Source organism: Lepisma saccharinum, chromosome 1 (genome assembly GCF_977018435.1).
Source record: "Lepisma saccharinum chromosome 1, izLepSacc3.1, whole genome shotgun sequence".
Lineage (NCBI taxonomy): Eukaryota > Metazoa > Arthropoda > Insecta > Zygentoma > Lepismatidae > Lepisma > Lepisma saccharinum.
Window position 1 is genome coordinate 192,585,085 of NC_139229.1, and position 18,887 is coordinate 192,603,971.

General features: G+C 38.0%; 1 protein-coding gene across 3 annotated transcripts in view; it reads left to right on the forward strand.

The window, feature by feature from the left end:
- The window catches only part of Mtmr6 (Myotubularin related protein 6), a 175,961-nt gene that overhangs the window by 20,038 nt on the left and 137,036 nt on the right, over window positions 1–18,887 (forward strand). The gene's annotated exons all lie outside the window — the stretch shown is intronic.

The following is an 18,887-nucleotide window of genomic DNA, read 5'->3' on the forward strand; positions in this document are numbered from 1 at the left end:
AGCCTGTTTGGTGAAGAAATAATAAACGTACTATTTCTGTTATTCTTCTCTCCCTCAATATTCGTCGCTTTTGTTACACTTCACCTGAAGTATCCATGAAGTATTCGAGTTATCTTTTTTGTTGTTACCATGCAAATCACCTCTCGAATGATCAGCGTTTCATTGAAGATTTGTTTGCGGAGCAGAAATTAAACATTGGCTTCAGGGAGTTTCCTTGTCAAAGGATACTGATAAACAACATATCTTCTGAGTGAACCGTGGAAACTACATGTCGGTTGAGGAGGATCTAATGGAACTACAGCAAATATCATCAAATGCGGCGTTTCCTCTTTTGTATGTTGTCGTGAATTGCTTTTATGTTTATTTTTTCTTCTATTACAGGGGTGGTAAATTTTAATCATTGTATTCTGATATTAGTAAAGTGTTCTTAATATTATTGATAATGTGCAATATGCCCAGCTGATCGCACTGACTTTATTACTTATTCTAAGGAACCGATGAGAATGTTTACCTTTATCGTGGGAGGGAGGCAAATAACCTACACATGTGTATACTCGGTCCCGGGGAATATCTTGAGCGAGCGAACAAAAACAAGTCTGCGCAAGTAGTCACTCGATAGGGCTCGACCAATGAACACGTGAGAGGGAACGGGCATTCTATGCCCATTCGCTTTCTCCCCTTCTCTACCGTTATGCGCGGCCATGTTCCAGAGATTCCCGGGATAGAGTATAATTGGTGACTCACTCAACCAAACTTTTAACAAAGAAAGAAAATAAGCATTGCAATGGTCGTTTTCCCATGATTTGTTATTAATTGCTAAGAGATAGAGTTGTTTTGAGGTTTACTGTGTACGCCAATTTGAAGAACTGTGTGTGTGTAGAAATGTTACATGTATATTGCTTCGTTCCTAATATTCTAGCGGCATGTCCAAACTATAAATTTTGAATCCCTTGTTTCTAAAACAGAGACAGATTAATTAACGTAATTGCTTTATTTAAAACTTATATTCCATAGCATACATGCCTATTTATTAAAATTATTATTATATATGATAACTGTGAGATTTTGACTATTTAGAGATACATATAATTAATATAGGGTCTTTCATTAAGAGTGATACTTTTCAAAATTTGAAAAAAATAAATAAACCACTCAACGTATCAAAGTAAATTGTGCTTTATTTTGAAGCTTAGATATTGCAGTTATGTTGTGAACAAAATATCTTTCAAATGTCCACCACGGCTTTGAACACACTGACGCACACGATGGCTCTAATTGTTAATCACTCTGTCCAACATTAGTGACGTTATGTCTGCGATAGCCCCCCAAAGAAAAAATCCATGGGTGTTAAATCACACGACCGTGGCGGCCAATTCACACATCCACGTCTTGAGATGATCCGGTCGCCAAACTTCTCCCTCAGCAAATCGAGCGTAGCATCAGCTGTGTGGCACGTAGCGCCATCCTGCTGGAACCACATGTTTTCAATATCTATGGTCTCAAGTTCTGGCCACAGAAATTCGCGTAACATGGATCTGTAGCGGTTGCCATTGACGGTAACGGTTCTTCTCTCATCTCGAAAGAAATAAGGTCCAGTGACGCCGCCACGCCATAAACCGCACCACACAGTGAGTTTTTCGGAATGCAATGGCACCTCATGGACCACTTGTGGGTTCTTCTCCCTTCAATAACGACAATTTTGCGTATTGACGAAGCCACTAAGACAAAAATGCGCCTCGTCTGAGAAGATAATTTTTCCACTGAAATCAGGATCAGCTTCCAACTGCTGTACGGCCCAATCAGCGAACTCACGACGCAATCTATGATCGTTTGGCTTCAACTCTTGAGTCAATACAACTTTGTATGGATGCAGGCCCAAATCCTTTCGCAAAATTCGCCAAGTTGATCTCTCAGATAGCCGCAACCGTTGAGATCGTCTTGAAACTGACACATTCGGCTCTTTCTCAAAACTGGCCGCTACTGCTGCGATATTGTCCTCACTTCGTGCTTTACGTTGTCTTCTTGGTGGCCTCTGGTCGTGTAGAGTGAAATCCCGTTCAAACTTGGCAACAGTGCGGCGTATAGCCTGAATAGAGAAACGGATGGAGACCCAATTCTCTGGTGAACAAACGATGAGCACCCACAACTGAGCTGCCACTGTGGTAAAATCTTTTAATGATTTCTAAACGTTCAGGAAGCGTGAGTCGCTGCATGATGAAACTGCAAATTGTGCTGGATATTTTCACACCTGGAAGCACATAAAAAATATATTAGAAACTGGAAATTACAATTTTAAAAAGTATCACCCTTAATGAAAGACCCTATATTATATAACGAAATGAAGATACATTGTTAAGACGGCGCGCAGTGTTAAAATGTCTCTAGTTCGGTTCCACTCTGCGGGAGTGATTTCTTTTCTAGTTCGCAATTTCCTGTTTGGAAGCATAGGTAGGTACTACACACACACACAAGTACGCCCCCTTTTGTATTTACCCCAGTTTCACTGGCTGATAGTCACATTATTACCTCGTTCAAAATTAAAATGCCATTTTCAGTGCAAGCGAACTTTCAATTTTTTTCCCAAATAGCACATGAAATCATGGGGGTCGGTTTAAATACTGGAATTTTCGACTCTGACTCCGATGAACGTAGTTCCATCGATGTTTGTATCTTCGATATCAGATTTGTGATATTTGGCTTCCGAATGCAATCTTCAGCAGATTTTATATGGACGAATCCTCGGTTTAGCCTCGTAGTTTCAAGACAAAACACATTGTTGTTAGAACTGCTTATTTTTATGTCCTATGCAACTTGTTTGAAATTTTGAATTTAGCGTTACGTACTTTTCTCGCATACAGTTCAGAATAGCTACATAGTTTAAAGAAGAGAGTGCAGGTTTTAATGTTTTTAAGCCAAGTGTAGTTTTTCTATGCAAAGGAAGAAGAAATTAAAAAAAAAACTGGATTATTTCACTCAGACACAGGAGAGACATTCTGAAGTAGAAATTCATTCTAAATTACACGGAATTCGAAAGTATAATACCTTTCGCCTTCATAATTGAATTCTGTACCGTGTGACGTATTGTTCTACAGGGTGTCCCACGAACGGCGCAACTGGGAATTAAGAGTAGCATTACTTTGTAACCGAAACCTGTACATACATAAGTCATACACCAAATGTTAGCCCTGTCCAAGTAGATATTTTTAAACATAGAAACAACAAACGGGGTGGAGTGTTGTTCATGCAGTGTTGCCAAATGTAAGTGAAAGTGTAAATTTATTTTTCCACAAAGCATGGAAAATTGCATGTCAAACATTCGTACGGAAATTTGGACGTCAATTTCCACCTTGGGTAGGTGGACTATTTCGCCATCTATAGTTCAGAGAAGAAACCCGATCGTTTTCGCGTATAGCCAATCCTGAAATGCCTCGTAAAGGCGTACCGGCCCAAATGGGTGTTTTAAAAAATAATATGAGGTACGGTGGCAACACTGTTGATGTTTGAAGGCAACAAAAGGTGTGTTTAGTGATGGTCTATGACATGGAATTACTGGAAACAGGGAAAAAAGAAAATGAAAATTATGGTGAAAAAAGTGTTACTTACCTACTCCTGGCAACCATGCAATGCGCGTAACAGGCAGTGTAGCTTTACAAAAGATGTTGAAAATGACAACCATTTTCCCTGAGGCATTCATCAACATGTTTTATCATGTTGTAAGCAACTTTATGCAAGGTTGATTGGTTTATATTGTTAATGGCTGTGCAAATGTTTATTTTTAGATCATCAAGTGTTCTTGGGTTATTAATGTAAACTGTTTGTTTCAAATAACCCCACAGAAAAAAAATCTGGAGACGTCAGATCCGGGGAGCGACTGGGCCATAAGTTTTTGCTTATAATGTGATCGCCAAAAAACGCTGCCAACATGTCTAAAGTTTCATTAGACGTGTGACATGTTGCGGAGTCTTGTAGAAACCAACAATCACGTTCATCGCGTTCCAACAGAGAAATAAACTGTGTGATAAGGTCACGATAAACTATTCCGTCAACTGTTGTGTTGAAAAAAAAAGGACCGATTATTTTTCTCCGCGAAATCGCGCACCACACACCGATCTTTTGTGGATGAAGTGATTGTTCATGTAACAAATGGGGATTGTTACTTGACCAGTGTCGAGAATTTTGACTGTTGACATATCCAGTTAAGTGGAACCATGCTTCATCCGTGAAAAAAAACCTTATCCAAAATATTCACACCATTGTCTCTAATAAAATTTCTAAACCACTGGCAGTATCTTACACGTGCACCTTTGTCTGCTTCATTCTTGCACAGCCTGTACCTTATATTCACGTAGGTGCAATTGTTTTAACGCTCGGTGAGTTGTTGTTTTTGATACACCTGACTGTGCAGCACGTTTACGAACAGATTTCCTGGGAGATTGTGATATTCTCTGCTCCACATCCTGCAGCACACCTTGTGTCAAAACTGGTGGTTGTCTGTGGTAGGGTTTGTCATTAACTGATCCTGTTCACGAAATCTGGAAACAAGTCGATATATCGTCGAATTTTCTGGAACACTGTTATTCGGATATTTCTCGCGAAACACAGTTTTTACACTAGCGTACGATTTTGAACAAAAATAATGTTCCACAATGAACACCCTATCTTCAAAAGAGTACTTCATTTCACAGAACAATTCTAATCTTCCCCTACGAACAATGCGAAATGCACGGCTCAAATAGTTCTGAGTACACAACTAACTGATTCTTTTGTTCTCGTTCGGTGGGCGCTCTTATCGCATTGCATGGTTGCCAGGAGTAGGTAAGTAACACTTTTTTCACCATAATTTTCATTTTCTTTTTTTCCTGTTTCCAGTATTTCCATGTCATAGACCATCACTAAACACACCTTTTGTTGCCTTCAAACATCAACAGTGTTGCCACCGTACCTCATAATTTTTTTAAAACACCCATTTGGGCCGGTACGCCTTTACGAGGCATTTCAGGATTGGCTATACGCGAAAACGATCGGGTTTCTTCTCTGAACTATAGATGGCGAAATAGTCCACCTACCCAAGGTGAAAATTGACGTCCAAATTTCCGTACGAATGTTTGACATGCAATTTTCCATGCTTTGTGGAAAAATAAATTTACACTTTCACTTACATTTGGCAACACTGCATGAACAACACTCCATCCCGTTTGTTGTTTCTATGTTTAAGAATATCTACTTGGACAGGGCTAACATTTGGTGTATGACTTATGTATGTACAGGTTTCGGTTACAAAGTAACGCCACTCTTAATTCCCAGTTGCGCCATTCGTGGGACACCCTGTAGTAGTGCAGTGTCGAATACATGCTTGATTTCGTAGTGATTGTTTTAGTCCTGATCAACTGAGATCTTGTTCATTTTCATGTTTTATCATGTTCAATCAATTCGAACATTTCGTATCCAAACTGGACTTGGATTTCAGAAACCCAACTAATGTCTAATTTTTCTTAGTATTGGTGCTGACATAGTTTTTGGAAAATATTGGTGCAAATTCTATTCGGTGCGTGACCGTGATCTAGCAGTTAGCGATACCGAATATTTATCAGTTCCCACGATCCACCATCAAAAGAATTCAGGGCAATTAAAATGCTTATCTTCGTACTATATTTTGGGATATATGTGATTGGAGCCTGCAAATGCTGAGAATCTATCCCGGCGGCAGCCATATTGCTTGTCCCTTTGTTATTGTCGTTTTGTCTTCTCCCCCACCGTTATTTATGCGTTTTATTGTATCAAGCTTTGTTTCCGTTTCTATCGTTCGGCGAGGCTCGATCGCCATTGTGTAAAACGAATGGTTTAATTGGACCATTATCTGAGGGATATTATCTCTGCTTTTGTGAGCATCGATTAATCTTCTTTGTGGCAGTTAAACGAGCAATCATGCACACTTTATTCCCGTCATCAGATTCCACCGTTTGCGTGGTACGTTCTTCTCGGGGATAATTCAGCCGCCTTCCAGCGTATCCTAAAACTGTAACAATGAGACCGCGAGGCTGAAGATTTACTATCTTTTTTTTCTGTTATGCTAAGTTCGAAACAGGACTTCATGAACTCTTTGGCGTCCGTTGCGCCGAGCGCGTTCGAGTTCCTGTCTGGACTTGTGTTTTGTCCATTCATCAATTTCATCTAATCATCACTCATCCTCATCGTCGGGATTACCCAAAAGAGGAAGAGAATCTACGGAATGTGACAAAAATACACTACTACACAGCTCTTATATACAGATTTAGGCTCCATACCCGAAAAGTTAGCCACCAAACATGCATCGACGGCATCAAAAAATGTTGCTTCCCAATTCTTAAAAAAAAAATCTACTGATGTACAAGGTGACACATAAGTCAGTTGACACTAGCAGTTATTCACCTATTCATTTTTGTCCAATGACTTGTGGGTCACCCTGTATAACACTTAAATCATTAACACATTAACACGACAAGATCAGTGATATGCACTTATTCTGAGAAAACCTAAAAAAACACTTTGGGTTATCCATTTTTGAAGAAATGCTACATGTTTGTGCATCAGAAATATCTAACTTAACGCCATGGATCAAGGAAACGACTTTGCCACCCTTACGTCTGAGACATCTGGTGGTGAAACTTCCGAATTACTAGCAACCACCGACGATAGTTTCGCGAGCGGGTCCAACGCAAGAGTGTGGCTTATTCCGCGACTGAATATAGTTCTCTGTTTGATTTGAATTTTCCTCCGTCGCTGCAGTTCTTCTTCTACAATTTACCTGTACTTAGTGCAACACACGAAACGTAGATGTACTTTGGCTGTATGTTATGCATTAGAATAGACAAGATGAGAAAGGTTGTTTTATATTTCGATTTAATTTAGCTAAAAAAAATAAAAGATGTAGTTGAATGTTTGCAAACTACTGCAAGGAAGTGTTATGGTATTCTCTGTGTACAATGTTACCATTTGATTCCTTTCCTACAATATAAGTTCATCACTCTGTATTTTACTTACAAATAGCGAAAAATAGTATACGCTAAAATAAAACTTTCACACACAAAATACGGAACACGTGCCGACCCTCGTTCAAGCTCCCCTCCCCAAACTTCCGGTACTGTAAATTCCTTCCTCGCAGAACATTCAACCAACACCCTCCGACTGCTTTTGTTTTGATTTTGTCTGTTCCCGAGGCAAGGTTGACCACTGAACTGAATAGCCCTTAGCCAGCGACTCAGGTTGGGTTGGAATTTCCTATGTGCGATTGTTTTGGTTTTGGTGATAGCAGTGGTGGAAACTATTCAAGTGGTCAAAATTACTGATTTAACTGAACAAAGTAACAAAAAAAAACCTGACCAAATACTGACAAATTACTGACCACTTACTGACTTATTTATTGTAACGAACCAGTCTCGTTATAAATTGTATGGGATCCACCTTTATATGAATAAGCTTTCTTAGAATCTAAGGTATTGAAAATTTAATTTTTATATTATAGTTAATATTCAGGATCGAATACACTCTTTATAGTTCTTATTTCCTCCACTCGTCTACGCCACTTTTCAGGCCGCCTCGATAGCGTAGGGGATAACGTTGTGGGATTGTGATCAAGGGGACCGGGTTCGATTCCCGGTGGGAACCCTTTACACAGTGGCTCGGAAACTCCACTGTACTCCAGTTCCGATTTGCCTATCTGAGCAACTAGTGAAACAAAAACTTCGTCACTTTCCACGGCAAGGATAAATGGTGATCCGATGAAAAAGGGAATAGAACAAATGCACTAAAATATGCAAACCATGGCCATAATTCGAACCTAGAGCCTTTAGAACAGAAGTCAGTTAGTTCTGCGCCACCGAGGTAGCAGCTTTGGAATAATAAACTCCATGGTGAAAATGTCGTCTGAGGTTCAATACCTACCGAATGGCTTATCTTTGGCGTTGTTCAGCGCAACGAGTCCAATTGCATTTATCGTGCCGACCTTCTTCGCCGAATGGTTGGCACAGCATGCTACGACGACAGGGTTCCCGGGTTCGAATTCAGGCTTGGGTATGGGTGTTCCATGTGAGCGTCGTTTCATCAATTTCATAATATCATATCACTCGTTCTCATCTTCGAGATTAGCCGAAAGTGGCAGAAAAACGAAGAAATATAAACCAAATAAATCAATAAATCAAACCAATTGTTGCTGTTATTTGGCTTTCCAGGCGAAGCTTATTTGGCTTTCCTTTTTAATGAACTCGCCATTATCCTCAGGATGCTTTGTCCAACACCGACATATCGAAGGCCAGACAGTTCACACCGAAAGCAACATTTGGCTACCTGGGACTGCATGTGAATTAATAATTCATTTCGTAATATTGGTATGAATATTATAAATTCACTCACACATAAAAGATCGCTATTAAAAATCGTAATTAAAATTATGTTTCAATCTGAAAAAAATTGACATAAATTAAAGGCCCACATAAATACAACGTCAAGGCAAAAACAAAATATCTCACCAGGAAATACTGTTCTTTTTGCGAACAACAGGATAAATTACGGTATTTCAAGAACCAAGAACATTAAAATAATATTAATAGTATTAAATAATACAACCTCAGAAAGTGGAATATATCTGACTTCACTGTTTCACTCATTCTGTCGTTTATGTAACGAGTAGCTACTTTCCTACTTTTTGTTTACAAGACGGTTCGCGAATAGGAAGTCGGATCTTTCCAGTGTTTCTGATAGTTTCGCCTGAGAGTCAACGTCCGTGGTGGAGTGGTTAGCACAGCGCCCTATGGCAACAGGGGGTTCAGTGACGACGCCAGGGGGGGGGAGGTGCTCCCTAGTCAGACACCTCGCCCCCTAACCCCCAACTGAAGTTAATGAAATATCGAATAATAAGAGAGTTCATTTCTAAGAGTATGACAATTTTCACAGTTTTCTAAGTGGTGTATTCTGTATGCTATCACTTTTCCTGCTTATAATACCAACACGACTATAACAAAAAGTATTTTTTTTGTTATATATGTGTGTGTGACTTTCGTTCAAGATTCCAGCGCCGACCTGGGTATAGGTGATACCTAATTCATTTATGTCCTGTAATCTTTGCAATTAATCTCAGTTTTAACCAGTTTTAAGAACTGGAAAAAGTGTTGAATTGTTGCAATCTACACTCCCTTCCATTTTATAAAGGGTGGTCACGAACTTTTGACTCACCCTGTATATTGCAATATGTATACTTTACATATGTTTCTTCATTGAAATTCGTCCTGCAGGACATCTGAGTTTATGTTTGCGTAGCGCAACTGTAAGTGTTGCAAAACTTACCTCAAGTTCTCCAAAAATTAACATTTCCCCAAATTTTATTTTCTTCTTCTTCTTCTACAAATTGGGCGTGATGGAACCTAAATGTACTTTGTTGGAATCTGAGTTCTATAAGCTTTCCAACGAGATATCATTTGTGATTCTGGGATGATAACCCCATCTAGATGGCTGCACTTTTTGACTCTCTCTGCAGTCGCGCGTCTAGTTGGTTACACGGTGCAACACCGAGTCATCTAGTTCGTTGATTTGGAGTCAAGTAGTGTATTTGGTGTCTGCACTACCTTCCGGATTGGTGTATATGTGGTGAATGATCACGTGGTGCATGCTAACTAATCAAATGAACATTTAAAGCAGCAGACAGGCATTTGTTGAATCTTTTGAACTTGAACACCGCTTTCCGTCTATTTGGTTGAACGTCATTTCCTTGCATCACTCTTGCACCACCCTGACACTGGATACACCTGCACTGCACCGAGTGTTAAAAAGTGCACCCAAGTAGACGGGGCTAATTAGTAGAGGGTTACAAGGGCCGCCAACATGAAGCTCTGCAATTTCCTTCAAATTTTGGCCGGGGTCTAAAGGTTGATACTATAACTGGCATTAATTCTAAATCTGAGGGTGCAGGACAAAAACCAAGTTCAGATTCGTCTTCAGCAGCTCGAAAAAAAACTCACTGTCGACCAGTGTTATCATTCATTCTCGTTGTCGCAATTAGCCAAAGTGGCCTAAAAGCGACGATAAATAAGAAAAAATAAAGTTTCGTCTGAAAACGAAAATTCTCAAAAGTATTTCTTTTTTAATCACTGTCAATATAAGTAATTGTGGAACAACTTCTACTTCATCAAATGCTTCTAACGCTGGCGCCTTTCCTTTCCGGTATAATCAACGGGTCCCGGGTTCGGATTTGGTGAGATGTAAAAGTGGATGTAAAAGAAAAACAGGTGTTTCATCCTTGCAATTGTCTGGGAATCATGAGTCTGCCCATAATCTTCTCAATATTACATCCTGTCGTATCTTTACGGCATATTTTATGACCCTCCCAGGAAAATATTTATGCATCCAGTCTATTTCGTATCTCCTTTGTCTACAATTATTTTTGTAGGATACCGTACATAAGCAGTACGGATTTCGTGAGAATACGTAAACTATCATTTGTGAAATTATTCAAGGGAAGCATCTAGGGGAAAGAATATACTTTTACACAATAATAGAATATGCAGCTTATCGTGCAATCAAAACAATAAGGATTCGCACCTTTTGTAGAAACCCTTTCCCAATGGAAAGACGTAACGGTTTCTGAAAAGAGGAAATGTTTCTGGTTGTATCGCCTAATCACTGGGATCTGTTGGATCGTAAATAAACACACCCTTGTGCCATTCCGAAAAGTTGACCTTGACCACTCTCAAGTGAAGTGACAAACGTTTGGAGCTCGCTCCTACCGAGGGACGGAAGAAGCATAGCGGTATCCCTCCCTCAGGCAATTTCTAGGCTTCAGACCAGCAAGGTTTTCGGCAACCCATGAATTTGCGGACAAAATTGTTCGCGTGACGACTGCGCAGTTTTAAATTATCTACATTACAGGAAGTAATATAAATACATATTTACATTTATCTATATTGTTTTTGTTATTCTCGCCAAATTTTCAAGTTAATTGCTCGCCTCGTCTTTCTTTTCCCTGACCTGATAGAGACAATCTTCTCTATTTTTTGGCGATTGTGTTGGTTGACAGCACTCGACGAACGTTTAGCTATTATAGCAGAAGCTGCCCAACTCAAATATCCCTCCGCCTCCTGGAAGTTCCAGGAGTAATGGTAGGTGGCAGCACAATATGCTGCGATAAAAATACGCTGCAGACTTCGAATATTATAGTAATTGCATAATAATACGCAAAGTTCCCAGTGACAAGTATACATCAATCGCAGCATAAATGTTTCCTCTAGTGAACTATGATGTTGGATTTATAATATTCTTCTTGTGAAATAAGAAAATTAAGTGGAAAGGGACGTCAGCTGCATTTTGTCAGTTTTTATTATTTTACTCTCAATATAATTATAAAATTTATGCTTCGAAGTATTAGAACACAGGGGACGGTTACGAAGAACAAAGTCCTACAAGCAGATGGTCGAAGTTCCATTTCAGAGCAACGCAATTATGGTAACAATTTACCATGTAAATGAATGGGACGAATTTTCAAGATGGCGGCCGTAGTCCATCCCGTTAATGTGGAGAGGGAAATGAATCTATGAGTGAAAAAGTCATGGAAGTAGCCAGCAAATTTTGAAAATATGTAGAAAAATCTAAAGCAGTCCGTGAAAATCAACTGTTTTTGTACTTTGTAGGATTTAAGAATAAAAATTTCCATTTCTTTTATGAACCAACTTCTTGATGAGATATACTCTATTTAAAAATACATTTATTTTTAGTTAATTTATTTTGCACAGTTGATTAAACTTTATTTCCTTAAGTAGCAAGTTCAATTTGACACTTAAAATTTGGTCATTAGCTTGTTAAAGCACCATAGAGTGGTCTGGAAATTTATTTCAAAATTGTCTGAAAAAACTGGAAAAGCGAGGGAAATTCTTTTGCCAAATTTGCAGATTTCCTCCTTAAACAGGAAATCCTTTTAAGGACTATGTGCTCGCGACCTAGTAGAGGGTGTAGGGGGATTGCGATTGCTTACGCCGAGCACTGCTGTGTGTGTTAAGACTCGCATATTTTCTTGAAGGTTTTATCGTAGATGTCTTGCTCTTCAGATCGCTGGCAATTGTTTTTCATGCTTTTATGGGTTTTATATTTTTTCAGCTGCTATAAACCATTTAACATGAAAATTGTTACTCCCTTGACTCTATGTCTTTTTTTTTAAAAAAAAATATATTACGATACCAAGCAATTTATCGTGACCCGCTTTCCTTACAAAATTTCCATCCATTCAGGGACGCAAGGTTGTTTTCTGCTTGATGTAGTATTCAACGAAAACAGAATTGAGTTTCTCGAGGTAATAAGTCGATCGGCAGAATAGCAGGAGCAAAACGAGACAACTTCCCAACATCGATGAATACATTTCTTTGTTTGTTTTTCCTATAAAAGCCAACGCAGCATGAGGAACTTGGAAAATCGTCCGGAGATTTCCACGTTGATCAGACAAACGGGAGTGAGGGATGTGACATCACTACGCTGCGAAACGAAATCGAAAATCGATGTTGCATCCTAAAGACAAATGGCTAGCAAGAAAATAAATAGCACTATTCAGACAAGTGCATTTCGCATCTAGCAAATATGTGACCCACCGTGTCAGAGTTGGTTTGGTTATGTAGCCTATTGATTATTAGAATTTCCTCTGTGTCTGTATGTGTCATTTGGATAAACGACCTAATTTTGTTCCTAGATAGAGTGAGACCATATGAATAAATTACTATCACGGGAATGATTTGATGTATATTTACCCATGCAATATTGATTTTTTTTATTTCGTTGCAGAATGTTTGCAGTATTGTACACTCGTGAGTCTAAAATTGACTGAGAATGAAAGGGTAAAGAACGCTTTTTTTTATCCCGGATGATGGATTAATCCCTGATAATCTCTGAGAATTATTATTATTATTATTCGCAAACTTTAGTAGGAAGAAAGAAAACACTTGTACGTAAACAGTACAAAATGTAATATACGATTTCATACAATATTTCCCCCTTGGAGGCTGATGATGCAAACGAGAAGCTTGTGAAACGTTACCTTTTATAAAATAATCAATGTGCTGTTTATAAATATAAAGTAAAATAATGACGTAGTTTCCAGCAAAAGGTAAAAGACAGTTTCTTATGTCTGAGAATCGTCTTTGTCTTGAGATTCGAGTCCACGACTCGGTTTCCCAAACGTATGCTACCACCGAGTCCGACAGTAAGCCTATTATTACTTTCTTTTAAAGATCGTCGCTATATTTTTAACATGGTCACACACTAGAAATGTGGATGAAATCCAAAAGTTGACATTTGGAATGTTGTGCGATCGAACTGTAAAAATAACAGATCTAAATTTCATTTTCCCAGCTTCTTTTTATGGGTTTATACATGTCGAACTTTCCTTTCCCATTTATGTAATTTTTTATGGTTACCGTCGTAGCGTGAACTTTACAACATGATGTGTCTTTTTTCTATTTCGGGGAACAAAATTGTTCGGTGCTCTCGGCGATTTGAATTCCATGTCCCCTAATGCAAAGGCAACTCAAGCCATAAGCATTGAGTTGTCTTCATTTTGAAGGGAAAAACAACAAAAAAAAAAACCTGTTATATTATAGTTTACTAGTTGGCCCAAGATTGTTTCACAAGTCTTCTCAAGTTTGAATGGCATAATGACAGTTACATGTTCTCGCTCAATATATTCTTCACAGAGCCACAAGCTCTTTCGATTTTTCATAGTAAACAAATATTTATACAAGGTGTTACCCATGGAGTGGTCGATTTGATAGGAGGAATTTTCTGAGCTGTATGAAAGTTTAATATTTTGGCTATCTTCACATATAACATACGAGTTCGTCAGTATTGTATGATGAATATGTCTTTGAAGCCTCAAACAAAATTTGTTATATCCTGAATACGTAGAAATTTAAAATATATACAATAAGAGTGTTAGATAGATTTGCGCGCTATAGATATTACAGTTACGTCATAGTTTGACGAACTATTATTTTGACTTAACTAAATATATTAGACGAAAAATAATATTTTTTGGGTTTATTTCAAAATGTAAGAGTTGATCTGAAAATGAAAGCTCTCATGCATGGTTTAACGGATATTATCGATTCTTGTAGGGTTAATGTAACAATAACGAGCCGAAACTTGTAAATCTTTTCATAGGTTAAATCTGTACTTTTTTAATGCAGCCCCAGAGGGAATGGTGTCGACACTTTTCCCGTCCACCAGACCATCCCTACAGGCAAGAAAAACTAGATAAATAAATGCCCTTTTAACCCAAATATGTATTTTTTCTGGTATTTTAAGTACCTATATACTAAATGGTGACGACTCCCATATATATCCCCCCTCTGCCTCCCCACTCATTTATTTCCCTGCGCTGTCACTTTCAACAGGAAGGTCGATCTGTATTCACACCAAGACGTTCATGTTGTGGCTAACTTACATCAACTGAGTAAAGGAAAAGAAAGTAGTCATTAATTATCGGGCCGCTATAATAATTCTGGTCACAATAGAGGGGCGAGAGAGTAATTAAACATGTAAAGGGCGGGCCATTCTTAATTTTCAAGCTCTCTCTATTGCATTGGGTTTGGCGTCATGCAATGTTTCGAAAATCCGTATCCGTGTTTGCGTGTCTCTTTGTGTTACAAAACTCCAGGAAACCGGAATGTTTAGTGGACAGCTATCTGGGTTGTTATTATTTCGGGTGAGAGATGATTGAGTGCTGTTCACGACGTTTCTTTTGTGAAATCAAAATAGCCGTGTTACCTTTAATGAAGGCGTTAGAAGTTATCGATCTTCAAAATTTGAGAAGTTTCTATTCACGCAAAATGACTTTGACTGTGCATTGGGGACGAAGTGTTTCATGATTTTGCATTCCAAGTTTTTTTAAAGCAATAATCAGGTTACTTTATGTAATATTACATTATATTAATAACAAAAATAAGTTCGTAGTTTTGTTAGAACTGTTCCATTTACAATTACTACTTTCATTTTAAATCATACGGTAATGGGCGCCACCCTCCGTGCCAGAGGGGTTAGTGTAACGCCCTTCGAATCTAGTTAGTATATTTTCGAATGCTGGTGAATACAATGAAAACAATGTGCTATTGTTTCTTTAATCTGTTTCATCAATTCGCTATCCTCACCGTCTCGACTAACCTAGAGAGGTAGAAAGTCGACGTAAATTAGCACACACATATGTAAAGTGTGTGTATGTATGTATGTATGTATATATATATATATATATGTAAAGATAAATAACAACGGGAAAAAAGCTATCTTTTTAAAATCTTAGGTACACGTTAGACAAGACAAATATTGTGATGTCCTGACTAACTTTCCTTCCCTCAGACACTCCCCAAATTGTAACATGCTTGCAGATAAGGCTCATAATTTGTAGTTAGGGAATGGCACGGCCTTGGGAAAGTTGTTCGCAAAAGTTTCGTGCGCACATGCCAGCTAAATGAGAAAGTTGAGCAATAAATTTTCGTGAATGGAAGAGCTATTTATTCTTCTTAAGTATTACATAATATCTGCAGATTGGGCTTTAAAATACATGACGAAGATAGTCAAGCAATTGTTAAGAGGATTTTTGAACTACCGGTACTACTTACAAATACGTATATTAACCACGCGATACTATCTTGGTCGTTTAGTAGGGTTTACACATGGAGTCGTGGAAGTGCTACTTACATGTTACTTGGGTTTTTCTGGCAACTGCATATTCTTAGAATTTTCATGTTTCTGTGGCCGAAAGCATTGATTGATCAACCCACGATCTCGCTACCGAAGGTTCCGGATTCGAGTCCCGGCCTAGGCACGAATGTTTCTTTGTGTCACTTCATGCACTTCTTCTAACCACCTTTCATCCTGACGTTGCAATTAACCTTCATAGGAAGAAAAGTAACATAAAATCACAATATATTTCGACTTTTCATTAGAACAATTTAATTAGATGTAATAACAACTTCCTATCTTCTAACATTGCAGTAGTCTGAGTGTGTTCAATGCTTAAGTGTAAATCTGAGGGGAGCGAGGTCACGTTTATTTAAGAATACAGGTCACAAGGTTACATCTAGTTAATAGCAAACCGACGAAAGTCAAGGCCTTTATTAATCGGATTTGGCCGTATGCCAGTCAGGCGGTTACGGTTGAATGTTGCAAACTGGCACTCTCCACGTAATCCACTCAAAGTGAATCAACTTGTTGCAATGCGAAAGAGCTTTAGTAATAAGGAGTTATGTATTAATTCTACCAATAGATGTCACATCTTGCATTCTAAGCAGGGCACTAACAAGCGACAGAAGTTCAGCACTGGAATTGGATTAAGCAAACTCTGCGTCCCACAGCGACAGTTCATCATTTTTGTCTGTAATGCAGATAGCGAGAGTAGGTTTTCATTATATGCATGTCAGTAAGATAACTTCGAAGAACAGGACATTGGAAGTACGTAATAAAGTTTATCTTTCACAGCGCGGGTGTGTGAGTAAAAAATTATAAAAAAAAACTAATAGATGATCTAACGATATGAAACACACAGGCCTCCGTGGTGAAGTGAGCCATACACACTAGGTCAGGCGTGGGTTTATCATTGTATTTGTCCCACCATCCATTTCGTCCGTTCATTATTCATGCCCATCGTCGCGATTAACCCAGAGGTAGAAGAACGACGTAAAAATCTGGGGTGTTCTTAAAAAGGCACGTAAGTTACAAACTTCGATTTTCTGTTGCTATCATTTAAGTCACACTGAATTAATTTTTAAAAAAATATTATAAGAATAATTTTATATTGGACATGTGTAAAAATTCTAAACAGTGATGATCAAACATGCATATCATATCTATAATGTTTGCTATTAAAATAATAAACATTAAAATAACTGTGCTCTAAAGTTTCGTTTGTTGACTTGAGTGCTTTTGCCCCGAACAACCTAGAAATAATCAAGATAGAAATAGATGGAGTACATGTATGTATTTTACAGGAATGCATAATTTAGTTGCTTGTGCTCTTTATTCTTAAATCCATTCAAAATCTAATTCATACTAGTCCTGGGCGTTTTTATGGTGCAGGGAATACGCGTGTCTCCGACCGGATAAATTAGAAACGACCCTGCGCTCCTTAGTATGCAATCCAAAGTATGTCGTAAGATTAACTTTGCACTGCTCCGGTAGTCATCTGCAGGAAATACACACTGCATTTTAAATTACACAAGGTGATGTGTTTTAACTATCGAAAAATTCAATTCTTAAAGGTTTGTCTTTTTATTAGCTGAGACTTATTTTTATGAAAACAATTAGTTCTTAGTGAAATTGAATAAAATATGGTGTCACGGATGTTAGGCAATTTGTGAACTGATTTTGAAGCTTTCTTTGAGAAGTGAAAAACTCAGGACCTTGAACAAAACGGGTGCTTGTTTGTTACCTCTTATGCGTATGTATTCAGAAATGTCAATTGCTTTTTAAATTGTAATGAAAAAGTTTGATAGTATTTTTTTACGAGGATGACAACGTTTCTTATTACCTTCATAATTCCAAGTAAGGTACGGAGGCTTAATACTTCATAACAAAAAATATTCAGAAGGATCGTTCAAAACAAGAGCAGACATTTAATTTAATTGATACATTAGGCATAAGTAAACAGCCTTTCACTTACCAATAAAGAACTTAGTATGTTATTTCCTTACAGAATAACTGTTAAACATTAATTTTATTTTGAAATTCGAATACCACTTTGCTTCCAATGTTTTGATTTTCGGTGTGGGAAAAACCGCCTTACACAAAACACCGGTACGACTAACAGCAACGCATTCATCAACTACTTGAGCTTTGCTTTAACTTGACCAGTGATTGTAACTTTTACATATGAACCCGGAAGAATGATTTGTGAGCGTCATTCCAGTTTCTGAAGTACATAGAATATTTTTGCTCACCCGTCTCAAGAATTGGTTCATAATCAAGATCTGTGCAGTAAGTCAAGCTTTTCTAACAGACGAAAAGTAACATCCGTTACACCTATTTTCCAGAAACTATCATTTCAAATTATGTTTAAATACGGTGAAAGATTAGCATACAAGAAACCCGTCAACACTAGTGATTTAATTTGAAGACAATAAAGACAATAATTTCTTCATAGAACAACGCTATAGTATTCTACTAATAATCATTGGCTTATATTTATTTGCACTATATTGCCAGCATTGACCCGACACCCCCTGAACTGTAAGGAGGGTCGCCCATTCATCAGAATACATCATGAGCCACTAGAATTACTCTTAAAGGATACTTAGTGCGCTGTAAACGCGTATAGGGCCACCTCCTTCATCTCCTAATGTTTTGTATGTGGTTCCTAGTTTCTAATATTAAACCAGGGTGTAATTGGAAAACTTACTCTTAGATGGTGTGTGCTTATTTTCGAGCTTAAGAATAATAAAGATATAAAACATAATAGTAGAGTACAGTATAATAAAATATTATGATTACATATAAGATTACATCTAAGATAATAAAATAAATATGCTTTGCTTTGCTTTGGAGGAATCTTTAAGGTTACTTACTCGTAAATTATATTTGGGTTCTGTAATGTTGAATTCTAATGGAATCCTTAGATTCCAATGTTATTGAGTCCTACTGTAATGATGGTTTCTAGTTTAAATTTTTAACTGCTATTTTCTAAACCTGGATTGATATACCTGCTATTAGTTAGTACTTTTGAAAATAGCTAGTTTCTACGCATACCGCCAGTACTCGTATCATCCGGAGGTTTTGGCACTGGTATTCTATGGAAGAGATGTAGCACAAAACACCACCACCAAGCTGTTCGCCATTTTGCGGGAGGAATGGAAGTGACTACCGACCGACATTTATTGCAACCTGGTGGAAAG